Source organism: Tamandua tetradactyla, chromosome 13 (genome assembly GCF_023851605.1).
Source record: "Tamandua tetradactyla isolate mTamTet1 chromosome 13, mTamTet1.pri, whole genome shotgun sequence".
NCBI classification, from domain to species: Eukaryota; Metazoa; Chordata; class Mammalia; order Pilosa; family Myrmecophagidae; genus Tamandua; species Tamandua tetradactyla.
In genome coordinates this window covers 22,988,289-23,009,869 of record NC_135339.1, presented here as the reverse complement: position 1 = coordinate 23,009,869, position 21,581 = coordinate 22,988,289, and the positions used below count along the sequence as shown (strand labels likewise).

Below are 21,581 nucleotides of genomic sequence, written 5' to 3'. Positions count from 1 at the left end.
CATTGAACTGAAACACAAGGAGCCCAGAATAAGAATGAGGATCTTTAATCCTGTATATCTTAATGTAATGCATGGATACATTCTAGAATATATTAAGCAGATAATAAAAAAGTATTGGCAAAATCCCTTGAAGGATGGGAGAAAAAATATGAAACTATTAAACTTTACCATCAGGAAATACCCTGATACTGTGTCAAACATTTGGGACACCCAAATTAATAGGCCAAGCCCTTGATCTTGAGGCTTACTCTTGTGAAGCTTATGTAGGTAGTGGAAAAGATTAGCCTACCTATAGATATGCCTAACAGTTACTTCTGGAGGACCTCTTTTGTTGCTCAGATGTGGCCTCATTCTCTCTAAGCCCAACTCTGCAAGTGAAATCATTGGGCTCCCCCTACATGGGACATGACATCCAGGGGTGAAAGTCTCCCAGGTGGCATGGGAGATGACTCCCAGGGATGAGTCCAACCCTGGCACCATAGGATTCACAATTCCATCCTGACCAAAAGGTGGAAAAGAAGTGTAACTAATAAAGTATCAGTGGCTGGGAGAATTCAAATAGAGTTGAAAGGCTACTCTGGAGGTCTCTCATATGTAAGCTTCAGTTAGACATTGCTACCTATAATAACTTGCAAAACCCCAACCAAAAGCATTCCAGCCAATCCTAAAGAATACCTAGGGTCACATATAAGATTCTAGGTTTCAAGCACTATGGTAACTTTCCAGAAACCTACAAACTCCAGATGGATCCCTGGACCAGATAAGTCCTAAAACGTAGAAGGCCCAGTCTCTCCAGAACATCAGTTAGTTCCATCTACCTACTCCATATTATTTTTTTTTTCCAAAATGAAATACTTATTACCACATTTTGTGACTTAACACATTTTTTAACATAACTGTCACAGTCCTCATACAAGTATTTTAATGTAAATTTGACAAAGCTCAAAGGTAACAGCATTTTCTTCTAGGAAGAAACATGTGCTGAGAAAAGAAGAATTCACATAGAAATACCAATTCCACAGCAGACCTGATACTAGCAAACACACATTTTTAAAAAATTTTTTTTATTAATCAAAAAAAAGAAAAGAAATTAACACAACATTTAGAAATCATTCCATTCTACACATGCACTCAGTAATTCTTAGTATCATCACATAGATGTATGATCATCATTTCTTAGTACATTTGTATCGATTTAGGAAAAGAACTAGCAAAACAGCAGAAAAAAATATAGAATGTTAATATAGAGAAGAGAATTAAAATAATAATACTAATAAAAAAATATATATATAAAAAGGAAAAAGAAAAAAAACAAAAACAAAAGATACAAACAAACAAACAAACAAACAAAAAAACAAACTATATTTCAGGTGCAGCTTCATTCAGTGTTCCAACATAGTTACATTACACTTAGGTATTATTGTGCTGTCCATTTTTGAGTTTTTGTATCTAGTCCTGTTGCACAGTCTGTATCCCTTCAGCTCCAATTACCCATTATCTTACCCTGTTTCTAACTCCTGCTGGTCTCTGTTACCAATGATATATTCCAAGCTGATTCTCAAATGTCGGTTCACATCAGTGGGACTATACAGTATTTGCCCTTTAGTTTTTGGCTAGACTCACTCAGCATAATGTTCTCTAGGTCCATCCATGTTATTACATGCTTCATAAGTTTAGTCTGTCTTAAAGCTGCATAATATTCCATCGTAGGTATACACCACAGATTGTTTAGCCACTCGTCTGTTAATGGACATTTTGGCTGTTTCCATCTCTTTGCAATTGTAAATAATGCTGCTATAAACACTGGTGTGCAAATGTCCATCTGTGTCTTTGCCCTTAAGTCCTTTGAGTAGATACCTAGCAGTGGCATTGCTGGGTCGTAATCCATTCTGCCAGTCTATGTCTTTTGATTGGGAAATTCAGTCCATTAACTTTTAGTGATATTACTGTTTGGATAATATTTTCCTCTACCATTTTGCCTTTTGTATTATATATATCATATCTGATTTTCCTTCTTTCTACACTTTACTCCATACCTCTCTCTTCTGTCTTTTCGTATCTGACTCTAGTGCTCCCTTTAGTATTTCTTGCAGAGCTGGTCTCTTGGTCACAAATTCTCTCAGTGACTTTTTGTCTATAAATGTTTTAATTTCTCCTTCATTTTTGAAGGACAATTTTGCTGGATATAGAAGTCTTGGTTGGCAGTTTTTCTCTTTTAGTAATTTAAATATATCATCCCACCCTCTTCTAGCTTCCATGGTTTCTGCTGAGAAATCTACACATAGTCTTATTGGGTTTCCCTTGTATGTGATGGATTGTTTTTCTCTTGCTGCTTTCAAGATCCTCTCTTTCTCTTTGACCTCTGACATTCTAACTAGTAAGTGTTTTGGAGAACGCCTATTTGGGTCTAATCTCTTTGGGGTGCGCTGCACTTCTTGGATCTGTAATTTTAGGTCTTTCATAAGAGTTGGGAAATTTTCAGTGATAATTTCTTCCATTAGTTTTTCTCCTCCTTTTCCCTTCTCTTCTCCTTCTGGGACACCCACAACACGTATATTTGTGCGCTTCATATTGTCATTCAGTTCCCTGATCCCCTGATCAAGTTTTTCCATTCTTTTCCCGATAGTTTCTGTTTCTTTTTGGAATTCAGATGTTCCATCCTCCAGTTCACTAATTGTAGCTTCTGTCTCTTTAGATCTACCATTGTAGGTATCCATTGTTTTTTCCATTTTTTCTTCTTTGTCCTTCACTCCCATAAGTTCTGTGATTTGTTTTTTCAGATTTTCTATTTCTTCTTTTTGTTCAGCCCATGTCTTCTTCATGTCCTCCCTCAATTTATTGATTTGGTTTTTGAAGAGTTTTTCCATTTCTGTTCGTATATTCAGCATTAGTTGTCTCAGCTCCTGTATCTCATTTGAACTATTGGTTTGTTCCTTTGACTGGGCCATATCTTCAATTTTCCGAGCGTCATCCATTATTTTCTGCTGGTGTCTGGGCATTTGATCAGATTTCCCTGGGTGTGGGACCTGGCTGGTTGAAAGGTTTTTCTGTGAAATCTCTGGGCTTTGTTTTTCTTTTCCTGCCCAGTAGGTGGCGCTCGTGGCACTCGTCTGTCTGCAGGTCCCACCAGTAAAAGATGCTGTGGCTCCTTTAACTTGCCAATCCGAATCTCGCAGTCGGCCCGGGAAACCGTGCGTGGAGGGGGGGGTCGCTGGCCACCGCGGCTTGGGGGAGTGCCGGTCCAAATTGCCCAGCTGGCCCGAGACGCCAAGCGTGGCGGGAGGGCCCTGCTATCCAACGTTCCCAGTCAGACTGGGGAGCCACATGCGTGGAGGGGACCCCAGTCGCCAGCCGCCCCGGCCGGGAAAACACGCGCCCCTCGGGTATCTCACCGCAGCGGATTCTCCCTGCCCGTTCAGCCATTCCAGAATGGGGTACGCTGTCTTTTTGGTGTCTGTCGTGGCTCCGGGAGCTGTTTCGTATTGTTTCTGTTTCTTTAGTTGCTGTTCTGGAGGAGGAACTAAGACCCGCGCGTCTTACTAAGCCACCATCTTCTCTGGAAGTCGCAAACACACATTTTTTTCAATTGAGGTAACACATAGAATATTTAACATGAAACAATTAATAGACCGAACTCTGTACAAAGTTTGTTACAGTATTCTCTTGCTCCTTTTTATTCCCCAACCTTTGCGTTTCTGATGAAATCCTAGTTTTGGTGCCATGACCATTAATAACTTTTTTTGTGTTGAGGAAAGCTGCCCAACTTTAGATTGTTTTGTCCACAGCCAAGGTTAAGAACTCCTGGAAGAAGCTCCTGCTCTGTTTTTAAATCTATACTGGCAAGCTCTTTGAAGAAGAGTTGCCCCAAATAATAATAATAATTGGCTTATGAAGCACAAACTATAAAGATCTGTTTGAAACTAAAGGTCACATTTATGGAGGAACAAAGGCTGGCATGAAAACACATTCTTTTTTTTTTTTTCTTAATTTTTAATTTTTTTTAATAAAATAAAACAACATACAACATACAAACATGAACACTCTTACCATATGATCATGCCATTCTTGGTATATAATCAATAACTCACAATATCATCACACTGCTGAATATTCATCACCATGATAAATGAAAACACATTCTTGAAGCTGGAGTCCAAGTGATGAGGTTCGGTCAAACGTTCATCCTGGTCTGCAGTGTGGCTCTTTGCTCATTGGCCCAACAGGTTTAAAATATACCATAGTCTCTCCTGGATAGTGAATTCACTGATGAACCAAAATAGTCATTCTTTTGGGAACAACACACATAGTGTGGAAAACAAGGATAAATATTTTTTCTCTTCTAAAACTATCTGAGGCAAAAGAATGGAGTGATCAACAGAAATGTACAGGTTTAACTTAGTTCCTATGTTTATACTATAGTAGTTTTAACTCTCGGGGTCTTTTTTCCAGAGGATCTTTACATGGACAGAATTGTCTCAGTGAGCCCATGATTTCGCATTTGTGTTCTTGTTGAATTGGTCCTCCGTTGCTTGATGAAAAATGACAAAAGTAAAAAATCACAGCTGTCTGGAAATTCATATTAAGTGTCAACATCTGATCAATGCTCAGAGAGTCTTAAAATAGTTTTTACATGTTTCCTTTTCCCTTAACTTTCCTTCTGCTATTTGGCATGAATGTCTATAACCTGTCTATCGACACTGGGATCTACAGAATTTAACATTGTGGGGCTCTATGATGACACAGTCATTCCAGGGTAGGGAGGCAATCCTCTGTGCATCATCATGGCTGGGTGATAGGGATAGCTTGGCAAATATGAATGCATTGGGGTTCCGTGTCTTCACTGAGTAAGAAGTAGAGCCATCTGGGGAGTACTGTAATTTCATTGTGCTATACTCATTGCCATAGGACCACCCTGAGGAATGTAGTCCCGACATGCTCTGTAAACTTCCCCCATTTTGCAATTGCTTTACATGGTGAAGGTTACATGTAGTGCCATTGCCCATCCATGCCTATATTCATGCCCATTCACTCACAGGTCCTGCAGGGTGGACTCCCATGTGTTGCTGACTACTCAACACAAAGCTTCCCATGGACTGACCCTTTGACCTATACACTGCTCCTTGGCTCACTGCTTGATTTGACTGGTCAATCATGGGCTATACTATTCTTCTCCTGGCATTAATAAACCAGTTGCTTACTGGAGAATTGTAAGTCCTGCTTCTTGTGCTATTTCTTCTGTTCTTCGGAAGAGTATGGATGTGTGAGATGCTAAAAGAATCACACTCTCATGATATTTGTTGCTACTTTAGGGAAAATGCCTCTTTTCTTCTGATGTTTTTTGTCTTTGTCCAGATCACCATTTTCACCTGTACCAGGTGAAGCAACACTGCTGTCTAAACTATTCCCTTGCTCATTGCTGTTGTCTCCACTCCGGGAAGTGTGACCCCCACTGGAGGGTCCTGCTGAGTGGGTTGAGGTTGCATCATCATGGTCTCGCCAAGGTGAAGGATTATGGTCAGCGAGATTTGTGGAGGAGCTTGAAAGTTCTTCATGGTCCGATTTGGAGCTGCTGTCTCACTCATTGAAAACAAGCTCGATGGGCATTTTCCCCTTCAAATAGCTAATGTACCAGTGGCAGAAGTTATCACACAGTTCATAGGCCTTTTCTAACTCCAAAAGATGAAACCTTAGTACTTGTATTGCTTGTATCACTGATCATCCTTGCCTTATTGGCCACAGGCCTACCCCATATTATTGACAGCCCCTTAAAAAATGAAAAAGCTAGAACGGCCACAGCCCAAATACCCCTAAAGAGTGGGACAGAAAGATCAAAGGTGATGGTGGCGTTATACAGAGTAGGTAGGATTTAACAAACGAATATGACTGCTGAATCATTAAATTGATATTTCTTTTAGTCTCCAGTATCTTAGAGCACTTAGGAGTAAAAACCTAAAATTGTTGAACTGCAACCCATACCAAACACTGAAATCTGTTCTATAACTAATTGTTGTGCTGTGCTTTGAAATTTATTGTTTTCTCGTATATGTTATCTTTCACAAAAAAGCCAATTGTGATTTAAAAAAATATTTATTCCTCCTAGCCTCCTACATTCTGGAGCAGCTAGAAGGAAAAATCTGAGAAGATCACATGGTAGCCCATGACAAATTCTGGAATCTGTCCTGTAACTACTTGCTGAAGAGTGCTTTGAAAACTACTCCTTTTTCTTTCTTTGTTTTGAACATATGCTATATTATACAATTAAAGAAAAAATAAGGTATCTGTGGCTAAGAGAGTTCTAAGAATCAATAAGCTATTCTGGAGGTTACTCTCATGCAACCTTCAGTAGATATAGCTAATTGTCACAATTTGCCAAACCCCAACCAACACCATTCCAGCAACCCTAAAGAACGCCTAGGGCTCTATCTGAGATTCTTAAAAAGTGTCAGATATTAAAATTATTTACTTTCCTGAAACCTACAACCTCCAGATGGTTCCTAGGCAACATAAGTCCTGAAACCCAAAGGTGCCAGCCTCTCCAAGAACATCAACTACTTCCATCCCCCTATCTCATATTGTTGACACCCCTTACCAATATTAAAATGTTAGAATGCACATAGCTCAAATGCCCCGCAAGATTAGGAGAAGGAACAAAGGAGAAGGAGGAGCTACAACAGAAAAGACAGAACTTAATAAATGAGTATAACTGCTGAATCATTATATTGATATTTTCTTTAGTCTCCAGTGTCTTGGAGCCACTAAAAGGAAAAACCTGAAATTGTGGAACTGTAACCCATACAAAACTTTGAAATGTGTTTTATAACTATTTGTTACATTGTACTTTGAAATTTATTGCTTTTTCATATGTATATTTTTTGTGTTAAGAAATATTAGTTTTATTTAACCAGTTTTCACAGCTGAATATTTAATCCTATAAAAACTTTACCGATTGTACAGTTTATATATAGTTCAAACGACTGAACAATAAAGTAGGTCCCACAAATGCAAAAATATTGTACCAATCGAATTCCAGGTCGAAGCAGATCTATACATTATACAGCTCTCCACGCAACCAGGGAGGCGGTCAGTTCTAAGTATAAACTTGAAAACTGTACAAAAATAAGGTTTTGATTTTATTTCATTCTTCATACATTCAATATGATTGCAAGCTCAGAAGCCTAACTAATAACAGGCACCTGGAGCCAGGAAGCAGTCACCACTCCTGGAAGGAATGCACAATGTCTATTTACCCAGGTCTCTCATGAACACCGTTTGTCTTCAGGAGATTGTGTAGACGTTGAAAGCATAGACAAAGAACATTAGATGACTAACAGAAGGTAGTTTTTTTCTCTTCTTTGAAAGGAGTTTCTGCATTTAATAGTGTGCCAAAAGAATTTTAACTTATTAAATAAAATATATTCTAAGTGAACCTAAAAATTACATTTATAAACATAAAAATACTTTTTTTGGTGTAATACAATTATATCTGCAAACAGAAAATCAAAACTATATATAAAGTCATATTTCTCACCCAGCAACAAGAAACACTTACGTAGTTATTTTCCAAAAGGGTCAGAAAAACTATTTAAAAACCCACTAAAACTAACTTATAACTTAGCTATTCATATTTAAGCTACTCAGTGGTTCACTAATACTGCAAAACAAGCTTTCTTCTAGAAAGACAGTGGTTCTTCATGTGTAACTAGGTAAGAACTGGACATATGAAGAAAAGGAAGGGGGAAAACAATTGATTTCTTAGCATGAATCACAAGCACATATTTAGTTTGGGGATATGCTCCCCAGTGGGTTTTTCATGAGAAATATTTATCCTAAAAGGTATGCCTCAATTTTTATTTAAGATTTCTCACGTCTGAGGTATTGATACCTTCTTGAAGGCAGAGGCAATCTCTCAGCTCTTTCTATATGGTCATTTGGGGCAGCAAAGTTTGAGTCTGGCTAATACTTCCCCCTCCTTTAGAGTCTGTGTTTCCAAAGGAAAAAAAGTGGAAAACAAACATCATTCCAGACTTTCCTGCCACTCCAAAACAGCAAAATACAATTCTTCTCCTTTTTATACAGTACTAGCCAAAGGGAAAAAAAATTAGAGCTCCAAAGTGCAGTCTAGTGCTCACTATTATTCTTGTAGACTCGTGGGTAAATTATAAAATAATGATGTGTGGACAGCGGAGCTTTGTAGTTATTTATTTCAAGTTTCAGTACTTAAAAACTCCCTGGTAATAAATAGCTTGGATGGTTCCAGTCCTGGTTCCGAGCATGAGTTATGGGTAAACCTGTTTCGGGCTGTGAGGATGGGTTAATGGAGCCACAGTTACAGCGTCATGTGGGAGAAGCCCAGCCAATCAAAACTCATCGATTATTCCACTGCAGGCATTTCAACATGGAGACCATTCCTTGGGCCGAGCCCCAGGTCTTCTTCAACACTTCGCACTCCCTCTCGTTGGCCTGCCCCAGCTCCATCTTCATGTGACAGCACACGAGGGCTTTGGGTTCCTCCAGCACAAGTGGATTGCATGAGGCAAGTTCCTTAATTCGAACCATGACTTCCTGGGTGAATGCCCCTGGCCAAAACACTTGGGAGACCAGTTCTTTGCCACAGGCCTCCTGCGTAGTCAGCTTCTGTCCACTGAGTAACAGTACATTCGCAGAAGCTCCTCCCATAATTTTGGGAAACATAACCATGGAGCAGCCATCAGGACTCTGCCCGAACCTTTTGTAGGGTGTCTGAAACCAGGCCTTTTCGTTCGTCCAAACCACGTCGAAGAGACGCAGGATGGAGGCTTCCAGTCCAATGGCAGGGCCATTCACTGCTACAATAATTGGCTTCTTGACCTGAATATAAGTATTCACAAAGTTTCTGATAGCTTCCACCACCTTAGTACTTTCTCTTTTTCTGTCGTCTGTTAGTGCCGGATGAAATAAATGAAGTCGAACCCACAGCAGAAGACGCTGCCCAGGGCGCTGACCCACACAAGCTTGCTGTCATCTGCTGCCGCTGTGTTCAGGGCGCTTTGCACTTCTTTCATTACCTCCGGATTTAGTGAATTATTCTCTGACAATTTTGTGGATAATAAGATGTGCGTGAACCCATCCTGCTTCCTGACGACAATGTCCCTGTATCGGTAGGCACTCTCTGTTTGTCTGACACTGAAACGCAACCGCTAGTCGAAGGACTGGTCTCTTCTGTCGTCAATAAATTTCCTTTTCCCAGCCGACACTCCAATATCAGGTGCCTATATGTTGGTTGTCCCATTGGCTGTTAACGCATTCATAAATGGAGATGTACTTTTTCCGTTAATGGCTAAGCCCGTGGCCATGGCCGCAGTCACTGGGCTGGCTGCCTGGGATCCCAGTGCTCCCCATCCTTGCTCGCTCAGCGCCAGGGCCCAGCAGAGCTTCAACCGGCTTCTCAGCAGCCACCTCGGGCGCCACCGTGTCCTCCTGACCCTGCTCTACAGGGTCAAGCTTCTCAGGACTCTCGCTCTGAAAGCCATTGATGGCTGTCCTGCTTATTGGGGCTCTTAGGCATGAGGATCTTGATTCCTGATTTTGCAAAGCCCATATTCTTCCAGTTGGAGAGAGCTGGAGCTGTGTTTTTCCTGAACTTTGGGCTGGCAGCAAAGAGCTGGCTGTTTTCACCTGGTGGTCTTTGCCAATCACCAGGGATTTAGGAGAGGTCTTAGAAAAGTTGCTGTTGGTGGATCTGGAAATCTGTTTCCTGGCATTGTTCGGAGAGTCCTATCTGTCCTGGTGAAAATGCTTTCTTTCTGTTTCTCGCTATCGCGCCTGTTGAAGTTGTGAATGTACTCCTCACAGTTCACGGCACGAGGTGCTGCTCTGGTTCCCAGGTGTCGTACTCACTGTCGTAACCTTTCTACGGACCAAGTACTCAGTCTTCCCTTTTTTTTTCTTTTGTCTACAATCCTTTCAACCATTGTGTTCCTGCTGCAGCTATGCACAGGTGTGACATACTCTTCTGCATGTATCACAATTCCATAAGTAATCATCAGTAATTGGTTTCTGACCCAGCAGTCCTCCTTTTAGGAACGGATACTCGTACAGCCCCTCAGAGGCCATGGTGGGCGGCTGAGAGGGCGGCCCCGAGCGGGCAGGTGGGGTGGGGGTGCGGCGGCCGCCAGGCAGCGACAGTTTCAGTTGAGGCTTGGCCGGGACTGCGCTTCCTGCTCCCACAACTGCCCCCTGCGCCATGAGCTGTGCATGGACGAGGCTCAGGCACTCCGCGGCCAGGGCGGCGGGCGGGCGGCGGCTGCTGCGGCGTGGCCGGGCTGTGCGCACAGCCGCCGCTCAAGGCGCCGTGGCGCCGGGTCACTCCCCGGCCGGCCGGCTCCGGCGCATGGCTTCCCGCCGGGGCCGGGCCGGGCCGGGCTGGGAGGGCGCAGCGGGTACAATAGGCAGCGAGGTGGCTCTGCGATTCCCCAATCCGGTGTCTATATGTTATATTTCACAATAAAAAATGTTAAAAAGAATTCCATGTGACTAACAATAAAATATTATTCAGCAGTAAAAAGGAATGAACAATTATACATGTTACAACAAGACTGGACCTTGAAGACACAAAAGGAAAAACATTAGAATTACCTGTAATAAACAAAGACATAGAGACAGAAAGATTAGAGGTTGTCAGAGGCTGGAGGGGAAGGGGGGCTAGGGAGTTATTTGTGTAATGAGTACAGAACTGTTTGGGTAATGAAAAGTTTTGGTAATGGATGGTGGTGATGGTAGCACAATATTCTGAATGTAATTAATATCACTGAATTGTACATGTGACAGTACAATGAAACTTTTTTTAATATGTAAGATTAAACTATAGTTGACAGCATAAAATGAAAGTCATATCAAAACAGGGGAAAGCATATTTTCAAATTAATGCATTGTCAATACAATTCACCTTAACCATTGCAGTAATTTCCTAACTATTCTTCCCCCTCTAATCCTATCTATAAAATACTGCCAAAAGCACACTCTGATCAATCATTACTCAGCTCAAAAAAACTTCAGTGTCCCCTCTTAATACAATCAAAACACCCAGGTCTTGAATGAAGCCTTCCAAAATCTTACCCCATGCATTCCCACCTTATCTCTCGCTAGTCCCCTTAAAACACATCAAAAAATTTTTTCTGTTACTCACCCAGCATTTTGCACAATAAAGAATGCTCTCCCCTTCTCCACCTCTATCTTTCCCAGTTCCACATAATATTAGCACTCTTTTCCATTCAGCAAATTGTTTGAAGAAGTCATTTTTCCTGTTAACGTATAATAATGACTAATGATGATCACACCCTATAAGGAAGGAGTAAAAACTTATATTAAACTCATTTTCCAAACAATGGCATTTTAAAATCACCACCACCATGACCATATTGGGACTAATCTCATTAGCCTATTATTCAGCACTTTATCAGTACATCAGCACTTTCTTATAATACAATATAGACAGTTAATACTATCTTACATTAAACAGATACTCGATACTTGTTAAATAAAAAAATAAATGAAATAAATGAATTAAGTTTTGTAAAGCAAATTAAACTTGAATTTTTCAGTTTAGACATTATTTAGTTTTGGGAACTAACAGGTCTCTCTCTGAATCATATCAATTCTAACACCTTTGTGTTTGCAAGAGATCTATACATCTGTACTCAAGTTTATGGCCAGTAAGACAAACAGGACTTCCTTTCTCAATCACTGTTGCCAATAACAGCAAACTGGTAACAGTGGTGATTAAAGAAAAGAAAATCAACCGTAACTAATAATAGTAACTAATAGTAACTAGGACCCTGGATAGCACAATCAATTCCATATAATTATCCTGTAACCCGTTTAATAAATTAGGACCACAGATTTTTTCCCCCTACATTTTTAAATCAGGGAGGCTTTTTTATCAATTTAAACACGATATTGCAATTATACACTATAATCATTGTAAATACATCAGAACTCAAATTATTTTCGCACAAACAATAAAAGCATGATGGCTCTATCAACAAGAGAAAACCAGGAGGGGAAGCCACTGACAGCACAGGCTTGACTCATTTCTGCTGGGAGAACACTGGTACTGAATGGTACAAGCAACTCCAGCATGAGAGCAAGCACATGACTGGGAAGATGACAGAGGATACTAAGGAAAGAAGTGCATTCATAAAGAAGAATCTCTCTTTTTTGGAGGCAACAGGAGGGTGGCAGTGGGGGTAGAGAGATGGGCATGGACTCACTGATATCTGCTCTGAAAGCCTTGGTAAGACTCAAATTCTATTATGTTTTCTAACATAATACCAGAGCCCAGGCTTTGAGCCAGTTCGAATCCTAACTTTACTACTTAAAGCTGAGTGACCTTCAGGAAGTTCCTTGGCCTCTCTGGCTTTTGAAAGTATAGAATTATAGTAATAGTAACTGCCATTTAGTGAACAGCAACTGTGTGTTAGTCACTATGTTAGGCACCAGATACACTTATATCCTTTAATTCTAACAACTAATTTCTTCATTTTACAGAAATGCCCATATTCTTCCCAACTATATATAACACTTTCCAGGGGAATACTACTATCTACCTGACAAGGTTGAAACAGGACTTCATAAATGCAAGGCACTTAGACCAGCACCTTATATCTGTCACATAGTAGGAGCTCAAGAAATCATTAGTGTATGCGTACAACTAACATTTGAACAAGTGACTCAATTGAGTGGTGATAAACTCTCACAAGTTTCCTCACATCATCTACCATAAAAATTACTTCTAATTAGCATCACTTTTGAGGATACCAAGGATCACCACTTTAGTTGCTTGAAACGTCAGAGTACCCCCCATCCAGTGTCAAACACAAACACACACCAATGCTGTTTCTTAGTTAAGAATCAAAACACACAGCCCAGGAAATAGAAATCCCATTATGAAACTGACATTTTGATTCAATTTGAACAACAAAAAAGAAAAGGATATCGATCTCATACCTCAAGGTAGGCGCTATTGAACAAGTCTTTCTAACTTCTCAAAAATAATTCCCAGAAGCATCTTTTATCCTGAAGTACTCAGGGAACCACTTCCCAGAACTGATAATAAATTGTCAAAATCGGAATGAATCTTGCTAACAATATTCCTCTGATAGACAAAATAATCACTCTGATTATAGAAGTAAATGCTACTTTCCAGTTTAAATCACAAAATAGGCTTTCTCCTATGTTATTATTTTTACCAATATGTTAATATCAAAATAACTATAAAGAAATCATAATCTATTTGAAAGAAATTTAAAGTACCATACCCACAAACCTTACTTTTGATTCTTACAAGGTCAAGAATATCTATGAGAATGGTTTTTTAAACCAATAATAACAAAATTTGAAGAGAGGAGAGAAGGGCAAAAACAACAGGATTCAACATGAAAGAAGCTTCCTGAAAGTTAAGAGAATCTTTAAAATCTCAATGTCAAAGTTCAAAAGAACACTTCACAAAGACTGACCCATTCCCTGGATCCTTCCATAAATAGTTTTACCACAAATATTCTACTTACAGGACAGCACACATAATCTCCAGCAAAAGGCCTCCAGCAATCACAAGGGCATTTGTGGGGCAAGTGATATACGGGAGGGACAAGGGAAAAGCTAGTTTGTGTGGTGGGGAGAGTACTGGAGGAGACAACAGCAGTTAAGGATAATGGGAAACTGGTGGATCTAAACCTTAAAGGCTTCCCACAGACCCGGATCTCAGGGATCAGGGCAATTCTGTTTACCACCAACCAGGAACTCTGCACAGACTATTCACAACAAAGCTAAAAAGATGGAGCCTTCAATTAAAAGCCGACAAAGTAAACTTTAAAAATTAACCGAAAGTAACTTCAAAGGATACATCACAAACTTCACTGTGGGCTCAAGAAAAATATTTAGAAGGCTGTTTCCTCCAGAGGCATTCCAGATCACAAAGGTCATCAGGGTAATAATAAAGCTTGCAGGGTGACAGCTCCTTCCAAAAGAAGGGCCAGTATTAAGAAACAGTCCTTTGCACTCTAGTCAAAAGGAACTCTAGAAGATGATACTTTGTGGTGTTTTAGAAAATAAACAAAATATCATTATTTGAATCCCAGAATTCAAATTGGAATTAATTCAGAATTCCAAGCTCTCTGGACCAAAATTAAATTAAATCATTTTAATAGGCAAAATTCCTTCAACTGTCTTAAATGGGCCACACTATTTAAAAACTATTAAAAGAAAATAATTACGTAAACTGAACTATTGGAATAAGATAGTCAACTTAAAAATGCTTGAGATCTTTAAGTTTCCCAACTCCAAAGGTGAAGATAATATAAGAAATCTCCATCCCTCTTTTAGAGAAGAAGCAAGTTATATCGCCCAGAAGCAAGGTCCCTCCTCTAACATGTGATCGGTGGGCTCAGAACTTAACATTTTCAGGCAGGTTACGAAGGCCCCAGAGGACCTACACACACTCTTCTATGTAATACACCCAGTTATAAAACAGCTTTATTAAAAGGAGTTGTTAAATAAGCATACTGATGAAAAAATTATCAGCAGAATCCATGCCAAGTATGAAGACTTGTTGCACTTCTATAGTCTGAGTTAATATATTTGAACTGACTAAAAACAGGTTTAATTAAGATTTATTGGTAAAGTCAAATAAACACAGGCACTGCCCAAAACTAAGCTCTTATATTTTAACAATACACTAAACTAAAGTAATCCTTTGGCAACAGTAGAAGTGCCGAAATTAAACAAAAAAAAAAGCATACTCTTTTCCTCCTAACCAACTGGCATGATTAATTCAGGTCTCCTAGGCCCACTGGGAATGGGGATGGTAGTTTCAAAAGTGTGAAACTTGCAATTTCTTCTGATCAGTGTCACTGCAAAGAAAGAATGTACAAGTACCAATGTTCATTTTTCCAATTAAGTTGTTAACATAGGGGTATATATATTCATTGTGGAAATAATCAAAACTAGAGTCTGGGAGTACAGTTACAGAGCTTCAACCCTGGCTACAATGCAACTAGGTGACACAACTTTTCATATCTCAACCTAGTAAGGGAAATGATCCAGATAAATCTCTTGCTAGTAGATTATATTCTCTTTTGACCCCTCAGGAAACACTACACATAAAATTCTCTTATTATATTCACATTCCACCTTGTATATTATTTTTTTTTGCCCTCAAGATTGTATAAAGTCTTCCTGAAGGAGATTCTGTCTCCTATAGAAAACCCTGTATCAACCACAGGGCATCTCCACCTAAAATAAATTGGATAAGCACAGGTTTGTGCTAGGTGAACACCAAATTACCCGTAGAAGAATTTCTGCAGGCAAGGTTACTAAACCAAGCAAGAAAGTGGTATTTTAGAAGTCATATTTAAGTGTCCAGTAATATTAAAGTTGGATGCCCAATTGCAACAGTAATTTATAAAATTGTGCTTCAACAAAACTTAGCAAGCCATGTTTTTTCAAGTACTTTCCAAAGAATATATTATGGCATAATATGCCCACCTTTGACCATAATAGATAAAAGCCTCTGAGAAAACATAAATATTATTAACAGGGAGATACAAGACTTGAATAAAGCTAGAAAAATCCTTGTAGAGAGAGGATGGGTTAATAGAAGAAGACAGGCTAGGAATTCATATTTGGGCAGATCCCACAACTACTTATTATTGGTCTTCTCTAGCAAGTAAAATAGGGTACAGCAGAATGTTCAACTTAATGAAAGAACATTTTGCTGCTCTAAAAAGCAATAAAAAAGTAACAGAGAGATTTCTCTAAGACAAAACAAGATGCCTCCCTCTGGACAGAGCAAAGCATTTTTGTTTTGTTTTATTAATTTTTGAGATGCTGATGTTGGCAGTAAAGGTAGGAATTGAGCGGCTCCAGAGTAGGAGCCAACGTGGGGTGGGGGAGGATGCTGGAAAGCCTCTTGAGTCTAGCACCCTAGAGAGTAGTGAAGAATTTGGGGGACTTTTAAATAAACATGAAGGATTAGAGTGGGGAGTAACAGGAAAGAGGTTGCCTTTTAACAAGCAGAAGACTTTCGAACACTTGGAGACAGTGGCATTTGATTCCTGGGCTATATGCTGAGGAACAGAAAAGAGGAACAGAGCAGCATAATTCAGAGCTGTTAACAGCAGTTCTTGAAAATGCAGCTAAGAGATAGATTTGTATTTCAAAAGAAAAAATTTTAGCCTTTGGTTCTAGATTAAAAGGAATTCTATACTGAGAAGTCAATGGAAAAATAGTAAAAATGATATAGCTAATTTGTATCTAGTTTTTATACTGAGATTTCTTCATGATGCTGGCAGATAGTGTATGAATTTTAAATAGCTGATAGTTTCACTGATGTACGCATAACTTAGAGGAGGTATATTGTAGAACAGGAAGAGAGAAGGGGGAAAAAACTAACTCTAAAGACACAATATGGAGAAACTTTGTTAATCATAGACCAAAGCAGCAAAATCACCCAAGAAACCTTCTGTATGTTTCTCACATAAACGTACTCTAAAGAAAGAGGCTGCTTATTTGAGCTTCTAATATTATATCATCATTACTTGAATTCATTCATGCAATTACATTTTGCATCATTCTAAAAATTGTGTGAAACAGCATTATGTCATTATGAACAATAGCCACTATCTCTAGAATGAGGATTTAAAAATCTCTTCAAGGTCATCTTGAGGTTATTTTTATGTATTATAAAGATACCCCTTCTTAGCCTTTAGTGGATTAGAACAGATAGAAGGAAATAACTGAAACTGTTAAACTGTATTCCAGTCACCGTGACTCTTGAAGATGACTGTATAGTTACTTAGCTTTTACAGTGTGACCATGTAATTGCAAAAAAACTTGTGGCTAACACTCCCTTTAACCAGTGAATGGGAAGATACGTAAAAAATAAGGACAATAAATAGAGAGCAACCAGAACCAACAGAGTTCTACACAGCCAGAGACCTTTGGAGATGAAAAAGGAAAACGCCCCCAGGGAAGCCTTAAGAAATGAGGAGAGACAGCTAGCAGAAGTCGAGGGGTGCTCTCCCAGCTGAGATAGAAACTCTGAACTTCATCGGCTCTTTCTTCGAAAATTAAGGTATCTTTTTCTGGATGCCTTAAGTTGGACATTTTCATGGCCTTAGAACTGTAAACTTGCAACCTAATGAATTCCCTTTTTAAAAGTAAAAAAAGGAGAATAAATAAATAATAAAGGAGATAAGGGGCATGGGATGTTTGGGGTATTCTTTTTTCATTTTTATTTTTATTGTTATTGTTATGTGTATTTTTTTTGAAGTAATGAAAATGTTCAGTAATTGATTATGGTGATGAATGCCCAAGTATATGATGATACTGTGAATCACTGATTGTATACTTTGGATGAGTATAGGGTATGTGACTATATCTCAATAAAATTGCATTAAAAAAACCTCTTCAACTACTGAAAGATCCTTGAGAGCATGAAGAGTAGTAATATCTCTAGAGTGCACCACAGGATCACCTAAATGTTGGTCTCAAAGAAAGTGATCAAAATTTGAATATTCTCTTTTAAATCTCAACTTTAAGGCATAGTCAAGGAAAAAAGACATGCTTAAGACAAAATAGAAGAAAATGATGAGAGGGATTAGAAGCTATCCAAATTATTAGAGTGCCTCTAAAAATTAAGTTGGTAGCCTATTCCTGCTCTAACGACTCCAGATAGCTTACTTAAACCACAAAGAGTTTGAACATGCTACTTACTACAAGTAGAGGAAGCCACCGAGGCCCAGTTATGTGGCTTCTACACCTGACACTCCCTCCAATTTTTTTCAGGCTATTCCTTTCCAGGAAGTAAGCCAAGTGGCACTCCTTGAACATGCCATACCCACACACACCACCACACACCGCCACCACAACCCACGCTGCGCCCCATGCACCTGAACCCCACCTACTGGCACCCGAAGCCCTCCTACCCTGCCCCCCACATGCATTTAGGTGATCCTGTGGTTCACGCTATACATTACTACTCTTCATGCACTCCAGGATCTTTCAGCAGCTGAAGAGATTTTTTAATGCAATTTTATTGAGATATAGTCACATACCCTATACTTATCCAAAGTATACAATCAGTGGTTCACAGTATCATCATATAACTTATGCATTCATCACTGTCATGGTCAGGTTCATGTGTCAACTTGGCCAAGTGGTGGTACCTGTTTGTCTGGTTGAGCAAGTGCTGGCCTGTCTGTTGTGATGAGGACATTTCACAGAATTAAATCATGATCATGTCAGCTGCAACCACAGCTGATTCCATTTGTAATCAGCCAAGGGGAGTGTCTTCTGCATGAGTGATGTTTAATCTAATCACTGGAAGCCTTTTAAGGAGGATTCAGAAGAGACAGGCTCTCTTCCTGCTTCAGCTGGTGAGCCTCTCCTGTGGAGTTCATCCAGACCCTACATCGGAATCATCAGCTTCACAGCCTGCCCTTGCAGATTTTGGACTCTGCATTCCCATAGTTACGTGAGACACTTATATAAATTTTATATTTGCAAGGGTTTCCTGTTGATTCTGTTCTCTAGAGAACCCTAACTAATACACTAGTTAACTTCTGGGAGTGATGGTTATGTTCACTATCTTGATTGTGGTGATAGTTTTCATGTATGTAATTATGCATCTAAATATATGCATTTAAATATACGCATTTAAATATGTCCATTTTACCTCAGTAAAGTTGTTTTAACCTTAACCTATAATAAACATGTTTTTCTTTATGCATCCAGAATAGATATTATTATGCAGAATAAACTACGAGAGCTAACAAAGTAGACTTAGAAAGAACAAAGGAAAGTGCACTTGCAGGTATTAGAGCACTCAAACGATTCTCATTCTGATCCCCAGTAGACAATTAGGTTGAAAATGCTAAGGCATTCTTCTTGCATGCAGGGTTTACTCCATTCTGTTATAATATTAAAACCAAGTACTTGAATGCATGTTACTAGATACCTTTATTTCTATTGTTGTACAATAGAATAGAATCATATCACATCCTGGTGTCTGTTGCATGAATCAAAATTATTTCTATGAAGTTCTGTTGTAATTTCTACCTATTCTATGACTTTCTGGATGCTGGAAAATAAAATGAACTTCTACCCTAAAGATCTACAAAGTCTAGTGGGGAAGTCAGCACATAAACATTTATAACTCAGTGTTATTATGGCTGTACAGCAGCAATTGATTTTGCATAGGGACAGAGGGTTGGATAAAGTTTACAGAGAAGGTGAAACTAGAAATGTGACTTGAATTAAATGTAGATATTTTCCAAAAGGGAAAAAAAAGAGAGAAAGTTATTTAGGAAATAAGTGCCTTCCCTTAATCAGAAACACCTTCAAAAATAATGTAAAGGCTCCTAAAACTCCTCAGTCTATTTCCTGAAATGTTTAAACTGCCATTGCCAAGCCTTGTTCTGACTACCACACTGTAGAGCTTTTATATTCATTAACTTCACTTTGTCTTGGCATTAGCTTTGCAAAATGGGTAACATTATGCCCCTCCTATAGATTTGGTGTGCTGGTTTGAAAGAATGTATGCCCCCTAGAAAAGCCATGTTTTAATCAAAATCCTATTTCATAAAGGCAGAATAATCCCTATTCAATACTGTATGTTTGAAACTGTAATCAGATCATCTCCCCGGACATGTGATTTAATCAAGAGTGGTTGCGAAGCTGGATTAGGTGATGACATGTCTCCATCCATTTGGGTGGGTCTTGAGAAGTTTCTGGAGTCCTATAAAAGAGGAAACATTTTGGAGAATGAGGAGATTCAGAGAGAGAAAAGCAGAACGGCATAGCTATGAGAAGCAGAATCTGCCAGCCAGCGAGCTTTGGAGATGAAGAAGGAAAATGCCTCCCGGGGAGCTTCATGAAACAGGAGGCCAGGAAAAGAAGTTGGCAGATGATGCTGTGTTCACCATGTGCCCTTCCAAATGAGAGAGGAACTCTGACCGTGTTCATCATGTACCTTTCCAGATGAGAGAGAAACTCTGACTGCCATATGCCCTTCCACTTGAGAGAAACCATGAACTTCATCAGCCTTCTTGAACCAAGGTATCTTTCTCTGGATGCCTTAGATTGGACATTTCTATAGACTTGTTTTAATTGGGACATTTTCTCGGACTTAGAACTGTAAACTAGCAACTTATTAAATTCCCCTTTTTAAAAGCCATTCTGTTCTGGTATATTGCATTCCAGCAGCTAGCAAACTAGAACATTTGGGTATGTAAAAATCACTTTAGGCTATGGTACAATGGGATCTTAGTGCTTGACAGCAATAGAGTTTATTTTCTGCTCACGTTTCAAGTCCATTGTGGATCAGTCGTGGCTCTATGCCATGTCTTCTTCTGTATTCCCAGGCCAGGACTGAAGGAACAACCGCCACCTGGCACATACCAATCTTGTGACAGAGGAAAAGACAGGTAGTAAAACCTCAAGGTGTCTCTTAAAGCTTCTATTCACATTATATTTGGCTAAGGCAAGGTATGTAGCCAAGTCTGATGTACCTGGACTGGAGTCTAATCCTGACAGGGAGGTTCCTGAGTCACACAGACCTGGGAAGGGATGTGTCATTCTCTCACCATGAGGGACAACAAATATTTGGAAACTCAGGGAACTAAAGCTCAAAAAAGTTTGTGTAATTTGAAGGTCACATAACTAGTGAGTGACAGAGCCAGGATTAGAAAAACACGTTCATCTGTTGTCAAAACATAGGTTCTTGGGCGGTGCAACAGTGGCTCAGTGGCAGAGTTCTTGCCTGCCATGCGGGAGACGCAGATTCGATATCCAGTGCCTGACCATGAGAAAAAAAAAAAAAAAGCAGCTCAGCATACCTCATCTCAGCACTCGCAGCTCAGCCCAGGCCTTTGGAGATGCAGAAAGGAATCACCGCGGAGAAAGTTGTTGGAACCCAGAGGCCTGGAGAGAAGGCCAGCAGAGATTGCCCTGTGCCTTCCCACATAAGAAAGAACCTTAATTGAAAGCCAGCTATCTTTACTCTGAAGAACTATACGTCAACTAAATAAACCTACTTTTATTGAAAGCCACCAACTATCTCTGGTGTGTTGCATCCCCAGCAGCTAGCAAACTAGAACAATCACCATAATCAATTTTTGAACTTTATTACTCAAAAATATATATAAGAATAAAAATAAAAATAAACAATAAAAAGAGGAAGGTTTGGTGGCGGGGCCCACCCTATCATGTCTCACTCACATGCACACCCATGCCCTGCACCCCTGCTCGTGTGCCCCACCCCCAGACTCATGTCATGCCCCTCCCCATCATGACCTGTACCTCACCCTCCCAACCGCCACCCCAGCACTCCCGTTTCCATGTGCACCCACACCTCACCCACTGCTCCCCAAACCCCACACCCTACTCCCCATAACTCCTGCATTCCATGTGCATACAAGGGCCCTGCTGGCATTCTTGTACCCATGCACCCACACTATGCCCTCCCAGTCCCCATGCCCCCCCCAACACTGCTGTGAATCTGCATAGACACCCCTGCTCTACCTCCAGCCACACCCTGCCTCTGTATC

The 21,581-nt window shown here is 39.8% G+C and overlaps 1 protein-coding gene and 2 pseudogenes across 15 annotated transcripts in view; all 3 read right to left on the bottom strand.

Annotated features, from left to right (window-relative positions):
- Nucleotides 1-21,581, bottom strand: part of USP54 (ubiquitin specific peptidase 54) — a 194,630-nt gene that overhangs the window by 114,147 nt on the left and 58,902 nt on the right. For 13 of the 15 annotated variants that reach the window (XM_077124911.1, XM_077124908.1, XM_077124909.1 and 10 more), the window contains one exon: nt 11,165-11,316. The gene's annotated coding sequence lies outside the window, so the exon portion shown is untranslated. Of the gene's footprint in view, nt 1-11,164; nt 11,317-13,544; nt 13,719-20,336; nt 20,438-21,581 lie in introns of those variants that run through there. The other 2 variants (XM_077124912.1, XM_077124914.1) reach the window with 2 other exon arrangements.
- Nucleotides 1,992-6,997, bottom strand: LOC143653708 (homeobox protein Meis2 pseudogene; annotated as a pseudogene).
- On the bottom strand, nt 7,118-9,577 carry LOC143653706 (chromodomain Y-like protein pseudogene; annotated as a pseudogene).